The sequence below is a fragment of the Lycorma delicatula genome, chromosome 6, assembly GCF_047948215.1.
Source record: "Lycorma delicatula isolate Av1 chromosome 6, ASM4794821v1, whole genome shotgun sequence".
Lineage (NCBI taxonomy): Eukaryota > Metazoa > Arthropoda > Insecta > Hemiptera > Fulgoridae > Lycorma > Lycorma delicatula.
In genome coordinates, this window is record NC_134460.1 from 113,017,634 (window position 1) to 113,032,131 (window position 14,498).

The 14,498-nt window shown below is 27.2% G+C and overlaps 1 protein-coding gene across 1 annotated transcript in view; it reads right to left on the reverse strand.

Moving 5' to 3' along the window:
• Shab (potassium voltage-gated channel shaker cognate b) overlaps positions 1–14,498 on the reverse strand; it is a 506,172-nt gene that overhangs the window by 86,751 nt on the left and 404,923 nt on the right. The window lies entirely within an intron of this gene.

Below are 14,498 nucleotides of genomic sequence, written 5' to 3' on the forward strand. Positions count from 1 at the left end.
TATTTTTGATAATCCTATGGAAGTACGTTCACATTTATAATTTTAATTGTTTTGTATTAAGTGTAAACATTATTTTGTCATTTACATTATTTTTAAGTTATAATCTTGATTAACTTGTTAAAATTATCTCCAGTGAAAAATTACCATATAAAATTAATGCTTGTGATACATCAATTTTTGTAAAAATGCTAAAAATAATTTTAGCATTTCTCATTCTTTCCCTCCATAACTATAAGTTGTTTGGGAGGTTAGTTATAGGTTTAACTCATTTTTACACTAGTTCTTACTATCTTATACTAATTCTGAGTCAGCACTATGTGGTTATCGTTGTTTGAATTAACATTCACTTTATATCACATCTTTTTTTGCAAATATTAAAAAAAAAGTGCATGGTAGTTTATGTTAAATACATTATAAATTTGGAATTTCTCTTTTCTCTTTTAATAAAACTACAAGAAATATTTTGATTATTTATTTTAAATTATTTATAAAGTTTTTCATTTTGATTACTCTATATACATTTCAATTTATCTATCCACGGTTTATTATTATTTACCTTTTAACCATATACTTCTGTATAAAGATGTTTATCAGTTCAGTACTAGAACTGATAACCTGAACATATTATGACCTCCATTTTTGGCTAAAATCAACCGTAATCATGGACATAGTAGTTTTTGGTAAATTTCATTTAAAAATTATAAGCTATTGGTTGTTACAATTGATGCTATGAGCCTAAATTGATAGTGATTTCTTAATAATGAAATTAATTAAAGCCTACTGTATGTTAGGGAAATTATATTGTACAAATTAAGAAATACAGTGTAATTGTACACGATTTGAAACAAAAGTCAAATTTACATTCAAGTAGTGGATGGCTTAATTTTGCCAACAGGAATAATTAAATTAAAAGTTTTTGTAAAAGTATGTCAAGAAATAAGCCTATCAACATTAATTTTTTATTAATTATAATAAAAAAAATGAATATGCCTACAATATATTTGAAAAAAAAAAACACTTAAGAGCTATAGCAATATACGGTATATGTAGTTGATCTCTTAAGATTCATTTTGACAAACTTTCCGTTTGCAATAATGGAACTGATTAAAAAAAAGTTAAAAAATAATTAATACTTAATTTACCCAACAGAATAAAAGAATGGGTTTTAGATAACAAAGAACTATCTATAATAGATTAATATTTATTTAAATTTATTTAATTAATATTTATTTATGAAGTTAAATTTTTTCACTAATTGCTTTGTTTTTTGTTCCACATTTAGTAATTTTGTTCTGCTTCTTCAAAATAGTTTAGTGTGGAATTAAATTAATAATACAATTTAAAAAAAAAATATCAAAATTTACAAAAGAATATTTATTTATTAAGAATATTTATATTAACACGATTTAAAATTAGCTACTGGGAAGTTTTAAAATGTATGGTAGATAATCAGTATAACTAAATTTCTGTTTATTACATTTATGTTCTTGTTATAATTTTCCTGAAAGTTTATCTTAAAATTTCTGTTTACAATTACTACCTGCTTTATTAGAAATAGATTTGTTAATTATATTATTTTATCTTATTTTTTATTGTTAGTTTTAAATACAATTTTGTAATTAATTATTAATTTTTTCTTAATTTATGTATGTTAGCATTATAATTTTCAATATATATAAAAACAAATGTATATAATATATATGTGTTACACATAAATACATGTATGTATATTTAATCACAGAAAAAAATATTCTGATAACAGAGATATCTATAAAAATATTAACTGTGGAAGAAAAAATAAAGCAGTAGGTAAACAAATTGATTTTTGTGAATAATTATATTCCACTGCAGTGGTGGTTTAACCAATAGCAGAACTAGGCAGTAGTTTAAGGTCCCCAGATTTCAAGAGCCCTGGAAACTGAAAATTTTGAAGAAAATTAGAAAAAAATAAATTAAGAAATAATTAAAAAATCTTCTTTTTAGCTAAAATCTGGAAATTAAAAAAAATATAAGTGATTAAATAAAAATAAAAATTAATTTAATCCCCAAAATACGCAACTCTAAAAATTCTGAGATTCCAGAGTACTAAACAAATGAAAATCAAATGATAAGAAATAAAAAATCAATTAACTAACATTTTCAAATTTTACGGTTTTTCCTGAAATACTTGGAAATTGTGTATATATTAATTGCAAATATTATTCAATTTTGTTAATAATTATTTCAATTTAAAGTTAAATATGAAAACCAACTTGCTTGTACAAAAAACAAGAATTCAGGCTGCTCAAAGAGCAACTATGTGGTAAGTTGAGCCTTCTATGCATTGGATCTGGATATTTTGCAATAGATTCAGTTTGATGATATAATGAAAAGTTTAACATTGATTATAAATAAAATTTTATTTAAAAAAATTAAAATCTTAAATTACTATTTTTTTACTGAATTTGTAATTATATATGGGGGGCTTTTATTATGAAGTACCTGAAAACCCATTTGGTCTCAATTTGCTACGTTCTACTCAGGATGAAAATTTGCTAAACTTTTTATTAACATTAAAATTTGGATTTAATTGTACGTGTTTTCAAGTACATATAAAACTATATTCTGATTTTATATATAATTCAACAACATTTTAACATTTTTTCATTAGTAATAAAGATGATAGGTGTAAAAAATCTTTTGAGTATATTTAGAAGATGAATTACTATTGTTTACTTCAAAAGCTTACAGGCGTTGGCCAGTTATTGCAAGAATACAAAATGAGTAGATGAGCATTGGAAATGGCTTTTTTTTGTCCTTCGGTGAAAAAAGTAAGAATATTGCGATTTTTGAAATCAAAATGAAAGTGAATTAGATGGAGTTACTCTTATGTAATCAAAATTGTTATATCTAGTATATGTAATGTTTAACAATGTTAAATAATTAAGAAGAAATATATTATAAAATGATTCTGAAAAGTTATGTGTAATAAAAGTACATTATAAAATATTGTAGTATATTTATTTTTGTTATACTGGGCTTTCCCAAAGCGGCTTCGTTTGCGAATTATATAATCAGAATTTCAACATGAATAAAAAAAAAATAACTTCTAAATGCCAAACTTATTTTATTTTTTGAATTGAATGAGTAATTTTTGAAAACTACAAAGTATCTTAAAAAGAAAAGCATATAAGTTAAATAGTATGAAATGTGTATGAGTTGCAAAATAGGTAGAAAGATAGTCAGTCAGGACTCGCTTCACTCGACCTTATCCCCCACTAGGAGGTGACCGTACTTTGTTTCTCATTTTTTAAATTATTTTTATTTCATATTTTTTAGTCAAGTGATTGGAGGCAGATGCAGCCATTTGTATTGTACAAACAGTAACAGTGGCTGTGTTGGGTTGAGCCGCCGCGTCATACCCTGTCACATTCCTTGAAAAATCAAAATTTGAAAAACCCAAAATTGCTTTTTAGATATTTATTTGAAGAGAATTTGCAAGCCTCAATCTATTGAATATTTTTTTTAGTATAGTCAGAAATGGGGAAAATTTGCAAGCATTGTTCAAATATTTTTACCTTTCTTCCTCCCTTTTGAGGTAGAATTTCAAAAAATTTAGAAATTAGTTTTTAGATATTTATATTAAAATTACACACCCCAAAAAACTAGTTTATGTCTTCATTTGTTACCAAGAAATTAAAAAAAATAGCCAGGTTTCAAAAATATTCAAAATCAATTTTAAACCTTTAGACTCGGAATTTAAAAAATTTAGAAATTAGTTTTTAAATATTCATATGAATATTACACATAAAAAAAATCAAGTTAATTTCTTCATTTCTTACAGTGAAATTAAAAAAAAAGTAAAATTTATTATTACTCCATTTAACCCATTAAATTCGGAATTTCTAAAAATCCTTCTTAGTGTGCACTTACACCATAAGAAGAACATGCATACAAATTTTCATCAATTTATCTTCAGTAGTTTTTACTGATCACTGATGAATCAATCAGTCAGTCAGGACAAGTTGCTTTATAGGTACAAATATATGTGTATATAAGTGATAATATATAAATATTTAATACATCTATTTCTTAGCATGTTGTAAAATGATTCTTAAAAGTGTCTTCTCAAAAGTTTTTACACTTAGCAATTGTTTTAGTGATAAAAACTAAATAGGTCACAAATTTTTAGAAAAAAGGCAATAATATATGATATACTATTTTGTATGTTAAAAGGTCACAATTTTCATAAAAAAATTTAGTATTCATAATTTATATCATAAATATGACAAAATTTGATTTAAACGTCTGTAATTTTTTTTGTTAGAAAGAGCGAGCATCAACAGCTATGGTCATTAGCTCGGTGGAAATTGGTAGCGTATAAAAAGATGCTATGCCTTATTTGATCCCAGGACCTCTGTACGAAATGCTGAGATGCTTCCTACTCAACCACAGAGGTTGGCTAAAAAGAAATCTATTCAGAAGATCTTTTCAGAAATATAATGCAGGTCTTTTTTTAAAAGTTACAGATTGTAAAGTTGTGAATTGATTTTTTAGTTGTGAATTTTAAAGGAGTTATGTGTGTTCAAATAAATTTGACCTAAGTTGTGTGTTGGTATAAAAAGCAGTTTTCTTCAAATTTTATTTTTAAATTGTATATTTTTTAATTGTGACTTATATGCGATATTAATTGTATCAAGTACACATTAATAGCTACGCACCCATTCTTATGAACTGATGTATAAAAATGTTATTTATAAGCTGTTATATATAATATAGAACAAAAAAGAACACACCAATTAAAAACCGCATAATTAGGCTTACCATATTTTTTTTTGGTCCAACCCAGGATATATTTTTGAAATTACTTAAGAGTCTTAACAGTTTATTGAAACATTAAACTTTATTAATTCAGTTGTATTTTTCACTAGACATGACTTTTTTCAGAAATGGTTTGTTTTAATTACATCATAAAATTCACAACAAGAAAGTTCTGAATTAATTTTAACATTTAGCAGATGTTTAACAGTAGATACTGAAAGTCTACTCCTTTCTGCAGACCAAATGTTCCCTGTAATTGAGAAAACTCTCTCAACTGGAGTAGATATCCCAGGCAAAGACATCAAACTCAATCATTTTAGAAATATTGCAACATGAAATATCAGTCTTTTGAAACACGTTAAAAATTGCTTTCCATTTCTCTTCAATAGTATCTGGTACTTTTTCAGAACTTTAACAACAATCTACCCTTTGGTTTTGAATTACCTGGTTCAATAAATTATGTTCATCAAGTAGGTCATCAATATTTATGGAATCTTTTATAATTTCATTAACAACGTGTGCACTCTCTTCTAAATCAGACCAGGCAATTTCAGTTTGTAAATTTATCCACTGAAACTTACTAACTTTATCAAAACTGGTTCTCCACAACTCTAAGTATTGGATACTAGAATTATAAAAATTGTCTTAATTTTTATAATTGAGAAGAATTTTTTTCCTGAACATCATTATATTCTTTTGGAGTGCATAGCAATTCTTTGGCAGAAGATGGTATATATTTGTGGTTTTTCTTTGCTGAAGTTGACAAATTAATTCAGTATATGTCTGAAGTGCTTCTGTTGCTGTGATAGAATTAGCTTCCAATTTCAGAACTACATTATTAAATAACTGTACAGTACCATATAAAAATTTCAAAAACAGTTCACTTTCTAAATTAAAAAAAAAAATCAAATAATAATTTTGGGCATTTGTCACAAAATAAGAAGTATGATTTTAGGCCATCAAAAATTGAAAGAATTCTTTCAATTGCAGGTAACAAACTAAGGAATCTTGTGCTGCTATGAGATAATATTTTTTTTCCATACATTCCCAGAACTCTAAGTTTTGTTACTCTTACTGTATATATGTGAAAATATTAAAAATTTTTATAATAATAACTTCTATGTCTAGGGACAGAGAATCACATGCTGTTTGTACTGAATTGTGTACAATGTGGGCTGAACAACCAATTCCTAAAATAGGGCTATCTAAATCACTCTGCACTTTTCTGAACACATTTTCATTCCCCTTTCTCTTCACGCCACCAAAATTACTGTTAGTTTATTTAGCAGTAACAAACCAACTTTTCTGCAAGTTGTATTTTTACCACACTGCAAAAGATACTGAGTCAAAATTTGAGCAGTTTTACCTGACACTTCATCAAAATTCTAAAGTTTAACTTGAATTCCCTCCTCCAGACTGAAATATCTTACAACAATTGGCTTTGGTTCTAGCAGATGGAAATTTTGGGTCATAAAACTTTTTAACCCGTTTAGATGTGCATTCTGATGTTTTGAAACCGAGTTCATGTCTAGCAGTGTGGTATTAAAATGTAGCTTCTTTAGCAGCACACTCCACTGTTATTATTATTTCCATCTTTGGCTTTAAAAAAATCTCTTATGTATGCTAAGCAGTAGCATTAATAGCACTCCAATGTTTAGCTATTTTCACATAGTCTTCAATATCACTCTTTCCTTTATGCAACAGAAAATCTCCAGTACATAGTGTGCAATAAACATGTTCATTGTTACTGGCATTACACATTTTCAAAAATTTGTGTTCCTGTTGCAGGTTAACATTAAACACACATTTTCTTTTGCCCACTGCTAAATGATGAGACAAAAAATCAAATAGAAATAAAAGTGTGCAGACAAATTACTTTACACATGAAAACAACAGAAAAACATTGCCCCTGTTGTGTTGCCAAATGACTAAGTAAAAAGTTGTGGTGAGACCAGTAGTCATGATTTCGTCAAAATCAACGTCAGTGCTTGCTCCAAGGTTGGCTGAGAGATGCATGGCGGTAAGAGAACATTTAAAAACGCGATGTCGAACATAAAAATGTCTAAATGTTTTAAATAAAATGTTTTAAATGTCTAAAATTTAAAACAAAATCCTTTCCAGTAATAAAATTCTCAAACCCCGAACAGCACTAAAAAATCTATGTTAATCCACACTAATCCTGGATGTATGGTAAGACTACATAATGCTAACTTATATCAACAAACTCATAAAGCATTTTCAAGAAAGTATTTTATTTTGTTGCTTTCAAAATCACAAAAGAAGAGATAACAACACAGCATATATCAATTAAACAGCAACTCAAGCGTACACAAATTAACCTGTAGTGATTTAAATCACTGCAGGAGTTAAATACAACTTAAAGAAAAGTAAATATCTACCCCACACATATATATTCTCCACCTTATATACAAAAAGGTATTCAAGCACTGCCCAAATTTTTTAACAGAAATTATACAAATACTGAAATGTGCTTTGCTCAGTAAAAAAAGGCCATTAAATTTTACACTTTGGATGTAAAATTCACATGTACGAGAGCTATTCAGAAAGTAAGGAACGTTTCCACCTGACGCCGCCAGGCGCACGCCAATCGCGTATATATTGGTGTGCTCGTGCTCGGCACCTCAGTCAGCGACCAGCCGTGATAACGGGAACATCTCCCGTTATCTGCCCGTTTTTTATATACAAATTTGAAATGTGTGCTGCAATCAAAAATCTCGCCAGTTGTGAGGTGCGGTCTGTGATTCGTTTTTTGTTGGCAAAAAACTTAAAACCAATAGAAATTCATCGGGAACTGTGTGAAGTGTACGGGAACAACGTAATGAGTGAAAGTTCTGTCAGGAAGTGGTGCATTCAGTTTAAAAATGGCCGAACAAACGTTCACGATAAAGAGAAGAGTGGACGTCGAGCATTGTGACTGACGATCGGGTCTCTAAAGTTGACGAAAAGATTCGTGAAAACTGCCGTTTCACAATAACTGAGCTTTTTCTCTGTTTCCCACAAGTTTCACGGACTTTATTGTTTGAAATTGTTTCACAGAAGCTAAGCTACCACAAATTTTGTGCAAGATGGGTGCGTCACAGAGTGGTTGAGATCACAGGCGGCAGAATTCTATGACACAGGAATTTCAAAGCTTGTCCACCGCTATGATAAGTGCCTGAATTTGTATGGTGATTATATTGAAAACTAGTATTTTAGTCCCTCTTTCACATGTATATAATAAAAAGTTTTTCTTGTACTTGGTTTTTTAAAATTCCAAAACGTTCCTTACTTTCTGAATAGCCCTCGTATAAATGCACATTTTATAAAAGGTCACACGGAAAATATGAAATTTACAAAAAAAGTTTGACAAACTACACAATAAATTAACAAATACAATCCAGATCAAGTAATTTGTTTTTAACATGAACTAAAGTTATTTTCTAATAATTTTGAGATTATAATCTCAACACTGCAATCTGCAGTGCTGTGAGGAGGAACTGCAACCTGTTATGAAAAATTTTCTCATAAGGTTTTTTCCATTTATTTAGAAAGTGGATCATTTTATAAATTTATATTTAAAAAAATTAATATCTGTAAGAAAAAATCATAAAATATTACTTCATAACTAAATTTCAGAAATATTTTAAAAATATTGTTTATTTCATTTATATTTTAGGTAGTTGATCTTGTGTAAAGCACTATATTATAATTTCCTAATAATCCAATAAAAAGTATATTAACTAGAACTGGATGACATTAATGTCATTGACTTCATATTAATACTATTATCACGGAGTTCGTTAGAACTTCGTCGGTAAGAGGCGACGAAGTCAACGAACTACGTTTACAATTCTAAACATTACCTGACCTAACAATGAAATGAAAATGGGGGGGGGGATAATCATGAATACATTATATTTCAGTTCAATTAGATTTGTAATAAAGGTATTTTTAAAAAATACCTCGAATTTTGTTAATTTTTTCCATTTGATGGAGATTTAACAGCGGGACTCGAATATGCCATTTTATTCGTGATTTTAATGTACCTTTACGAATCGCGCCGCTAGATAGCAGTACTTGATAGTACTAGGTAGCGTACAACAACTTGATAATGGAGTTGAAATAATAAAATTTAAAATAAAATATACTACAGCTTGTTTTAATAGTAAATGCTCTTACGTAAATGAAAGTACCGAAGATGAAACAATTTGTTTAATTCGCATCATTTCTTTAAAAAAACATCAAAAGTATTAGTTTACAACAGATTATACTATAGTTTTATTAAAAAAGGAATAAATAAAACAGAAATAAATTCGGTTGGTAAAATCGAATTTAACGATAAAAATCGAGGGTTACACTTGTAAAGTAATAAGTACAATATTACTTCACGGATCTTCGATTCTTAAAGGTTATTATACTAGTAATATTAAAAAAGGGAAAATGTGGTATAAAGTGAATGATATGACTATCAACAAATACAAATTTGCCGTGAAATTCAATTTGTTTGTGTTAGAAAGGCAATAAATTTTAATAAATATATTTTTCAACTTGTTACCAGGAAAGAAGTAGGTATCTTATTGGTTTTTCGTATGTTCAACTGATGTTATAATGCTGTGTTTATTGGTACGTGTTTTCAATGCTGGAGAAACCTAAACCCCATTTTTGACCAAGAACGGACAATTTCAGACCTAATGTTTTGGGTCAGTAACACTATCCCAACATAATCTAAAACAACACTTTTAATCATAACTTCAATACCAGTTAACCATTTTTATTTTGTTTGTACCAAATTGCTTGTCATTTAAAGAACCTTCCAATGAGGCGTTACAAGCTACATAATCTCATTTAAACAAAATAAGTTTACAACCCTCGAAAATTTAGAAAACATCTAAGGTCGAAATTTTGTATTAGTAATTTAAAAAATAATTTTCACAGTTTTAATCCGCAGATTATGATTATCTCAAATGGTTTATGAAGTAATATCACGTAATTTTATAGTTATTTTTGTTGGACTGAGATTTAAAAAAGTACTACCCCAAATTGTTTTTCGCACCTAATGAGCGAAGGGGTGGGCGGATTTTAATTTTCCTTTCACCAAAATTCATTATTTATTTCGGGTTGTCAATTAGTGTAATTAAATATTATCATTCCCATTTAAGATTTTTAGTTGGCGTAGGTGTAGTGGAGATGGTGGGCTCCACCCCTTTGAAAATAATTTTAAAAAGGTTCCCCCCTGGGAATGGTATACATGCTTGCAAAGAAAAATATGATGGGACTGATGGCTGTTGAATAATAAATGTGGTAACTATTCAAATGATCACCCGGTATATATGGATTCCAGTCCGAACAGCAGAATTCGCATATTTGTCCATAAAAAATTTCAAAATTTTCAATAAACAATTTAATAAGACATGTCGTGAAAGTACTTTTCATGAAAAAAAAAATAATAATAACAATACTAAAATAATGAAAATTACATATTAATTTAAACAAATGCTGTTATCTGTTGCAGTTTTTATAAGACTATCTCCTTTAAACACAGTCTGATGGTTTATCAAACTGGAATTTTATTTGTATTTATATTGGTATATGTAATATTGTTTAATATATTTAATGTAATTTTTATTAATTTCTAATGTTTCTAAATTTGTGTTACTATCAGAAATAGAATGTTTATTGTTTATTAGATGGTCTACCATATTAGATAAAGCTAATCTATTATTTTTTTAATTTTTAAAATGTTCAAGAAATCTAGTTTTAAAGAATTTATTTGTTTGTCCTGTATAAATACCATCACAATTTATAAATTCTGCACAGATTGTTTATTTTATTATTATTAATTTTGTTTTTTAAATATTTTATTAAGTTTGTATGCTGGTTTACATATTTCTTTACAGTAATGTTTTCAGTATTATTAGTATATAAATACTTTATGTACATTTTTTCACTCCTTTGTATCTTATTATGTATTGTTTGTAAGGTTTGTAAGGTAGTTAGTTATTTTGTTATTGTATTTTGATATTTGGCAATCAGTTCAAAAAGATATAATCAAAAATGGAATTTTAAATTATTATTATAATTATAAATTCATCTGAATTTTTTTATTAAACTTTTTACTACTTTTAGAAATTTGATAGTTGGTCATTAATTTCCTCAAATTTATTATCAACAATGTATTGTTACATTAAGTTACTATATTTTTCAACTGTCATGATAACCAGTGTATTTGTACTGATTTTACTATAGAAAAATTGTTGGTATTTATTTTTCTCTTAGTTGTTTAATTGTTTATTAATAATTGTTTATTGATATATTTTTAATTTTTTCGATATTGTGTGTAATTTATTGTGTAATACAAAAAGTTTTTTTTTGTAATTTTAAATGTGTATTATATGCAATTCAATATTTATACAGTTTCTCTTATAATATCCTTGTTTAATCTTGTTTTATTCGGAAATTTTTGGCAAATTCTTTTGTTTTTATCATAGCTTTATTGTACTGGAAATTATTCATTTTTATGACTAGGTATTTAAGAGTTAAATTTAATTTGAGGCATGATTTATTAACTTTTGAAGGATATTATAAAGTATTATGTGCAATTTATAGAAATGAAAACTTTTTATTGCTGTAAATTTTACTTAATAGAATTTAAGAATAATTTAATAGTACAGAGGAATAATATGAATCACAAAATTTATTTCAGTAAAATATATATATATAGTATATATTATATATATAACAATAATAATATATATGTTTGTTTTTCTCCCCGTTTTTTATTATATTCTAAGCATTTAATTTAATATTTACTTATACCTCTGTACCTATAAAGCAAATTGTCCTGTCTGACCGATTCATCAACAACCAGCAAAAACTACTTTAGGTAAACTGATGAAAATTTGTGTACATGTTCTTCTTACAGTGTAAGTGTGCATTAAAATGGAGCAACAATGAAATTTATATTTTTTTCGTCTTTCATTAAGAAATGAAGATATCAGCTAGATTTTTGGTGTTTGTAATTTTCGTGTAAATATCTAAAAACCAATTTCTAGATTTTTCAAAATTAGACCTTGAAAGGAGTGAAGAAATTAAAAAAAAAAATTAAACAATCATTGCAAATGTTTCCCATTTCTGACAATACTAAAAGAATACTAAAATATTCTCTGAATTGAAAGCTTGCAAATTTACTCTTGAGATAAATATTTAAAAACCATTTTTGGGTTTTTAGAATTTTTATATTTTAAGGGGTGTGACAATGTATGGCACAGCAGCACAACCAACACAGTCACTGTTACTGTATGTGTGATATGACTGGCTGCACCTGCCTCCAGTTATTTGACTAAAAAACATGAAATAAAAGTAATTAAAAAATATAAAAAAATAAATAAAATGAGAAATAAGGTATACCTTCTTGTCGGGTAACCTCACAACCGGGCAAAATACATTTTTACTTGTATGTTGTATGGGTAACCAGTTATAACTAATATTTTTAAGATAGAGGTCGACTGTTTTAAAATCCACATTCTTAGATCAATTATAGTTTTGGGTCCTATACTGACCAAATTGTTGCACTGTAGAAATTACAACGCACTGATATTTTTTATAAATTGAACAGGCTTTAATGTTTATCATCATTATTCTCACACGCATGAGTATAATGAAAATGGTGGGGTCCAAGGGGCAGAACCTTCTCATTAAATGAGAAGGGTGAGAAAAGCTGAGCCATGACAGGGTAAATATCCCTTGACTGCGACTGGAAATGGCAAGTAACCATATAGTGTGGGCAAAACCACATTGGGGATGCTATATATAAAAAACAATATGTTGTGAGTGATTTATAATCATCAATGCCGAGCAAAAACTACTAAACATAAATGCTGAAAATTTGTATACACACCAAGAGAGGATTTTTTTAAATTCCCTGTTTAAAGGGTTAAAATGGATTTTTGAATTTTTTTTGGAACCTGGCTATTTTTTTAATTTCTTGGTAACAAATGAAAATATCAACTTGATTTTTGGTGTGTAATCTTTGTGCCATATCTAAAAAATTTTTTTAGATTTTTCTAAATTCGGACTTGAAATTTACAGTGAGTAAATTTCATCAATATATATATATACATACTAAGCATTTAATTACTTATTTTAAGCATAAATACATATAAAATTAAAGTATTTTGAAAGACATATTGTTTGATATGGTTAACAAAAACTGATGCTGTATTAACCATACCAAAGAAAAATTAGTTGCTTTCAAACTATAGATGGAAAAATAAATATTATTTATATATATACATTTGATAATGCGTGTATTTCTGTTTTAATAAAAATAAATTATGTGTGATCACTATTTAATTAATGAGTGAGGAAATGCTAGTAATAATACAAAAGTGCCCTCAGTGGTGGGTCCTTCATTAGGTGGTTTATTAAAAAACAATTATACTAAATAATTTGTTCAATAAGTGGATGATGGTAATATATCTGATAAATTAATTCTCATTACTAGAAGTTGGAATGCTAATTCTCATTTTAATAGATTGTCAGGCCTAAATTCAGTATAACTTGTTTGAAGCAGTTTGTTTTGCTTATCTGAGATCATTACTCATATCTTTCTGATATTACTAAAGTTTATATTTTCATAAATAAATATACAACACATGTAAAAACCAAACATAAATATAGCATGAGCATAGTTTGTGATCTGCCTCATGAAATAAACCACTAATTTGTACTATCCAATTTTATGAGCAGTCAACATTTTGGTTGAACTATTTAATTTGTCCGCTATCTTTTTTCATAATTAAATATTGTACCTACCATTGTAGCAACTCCTGGGTAGTATAAAACGTAATTTTTTGAAACACTTTGTGAATAGTGTTCAGCCTATTATTATTTTGATAGGCTGGATATTTTATCTAAAAAAATTTCACATCTCACGACTAAATCAAAGAAGTGCTCAAGTTTCTTGGAATATGAAAAAACCTGACGTTAGAAGATAGATTTATAGTGAATACTCAGATAGAAGATTGGCATTATTACTCTCTTATCCAGAAGATTTCTTAGCCAGAATTTATCCTGCCTATATTACTTTGATTAAGAGAAGCTTATTCTATTTTATATTTGATGTTAGAAATCTAAGTCAGAGAAATCAATATCTTAAAAGCTGATAATAAAGCCCCTGGATTTTTAACTACATGAAAAAGTCCAACAAGTATTTTGAAGAAATTTCTTTTAAATAAATAATATTTAACGTAGATAAAATCTTCAGTACTCACATGTCTAGTACTTGGTTGTTTGGGAAGTTAAACTTGCTGTATGTTCTACTAAATGACATTTCAAGAAATAATATGTAAATCATTTTATTATTTTAACTACCTCAGTCACTTCTTTTAAGTAACAAAGATCGTTTAAACAGAAATACTATATAATTTAGCTATACAGTATAAATAGATAAAAAAATTGATTAAATGCAATAATTAGTAACACAATAAAAATAAAATAACATTGTGGTTTGAATAATTTAATATCCAGCAGCTAATAAATATTTCTAAAATAATCAACTTATTTAAAAGTTTTAATTATACAAATACAATATGTTAGGCTTAAAGTAAATACAACTGTTTTATTTTTGTGATAAATTACTACTTCTATTTAAGATGTAGTGCAGATAATTTATTATTTATGATAAATAAATCTAAATA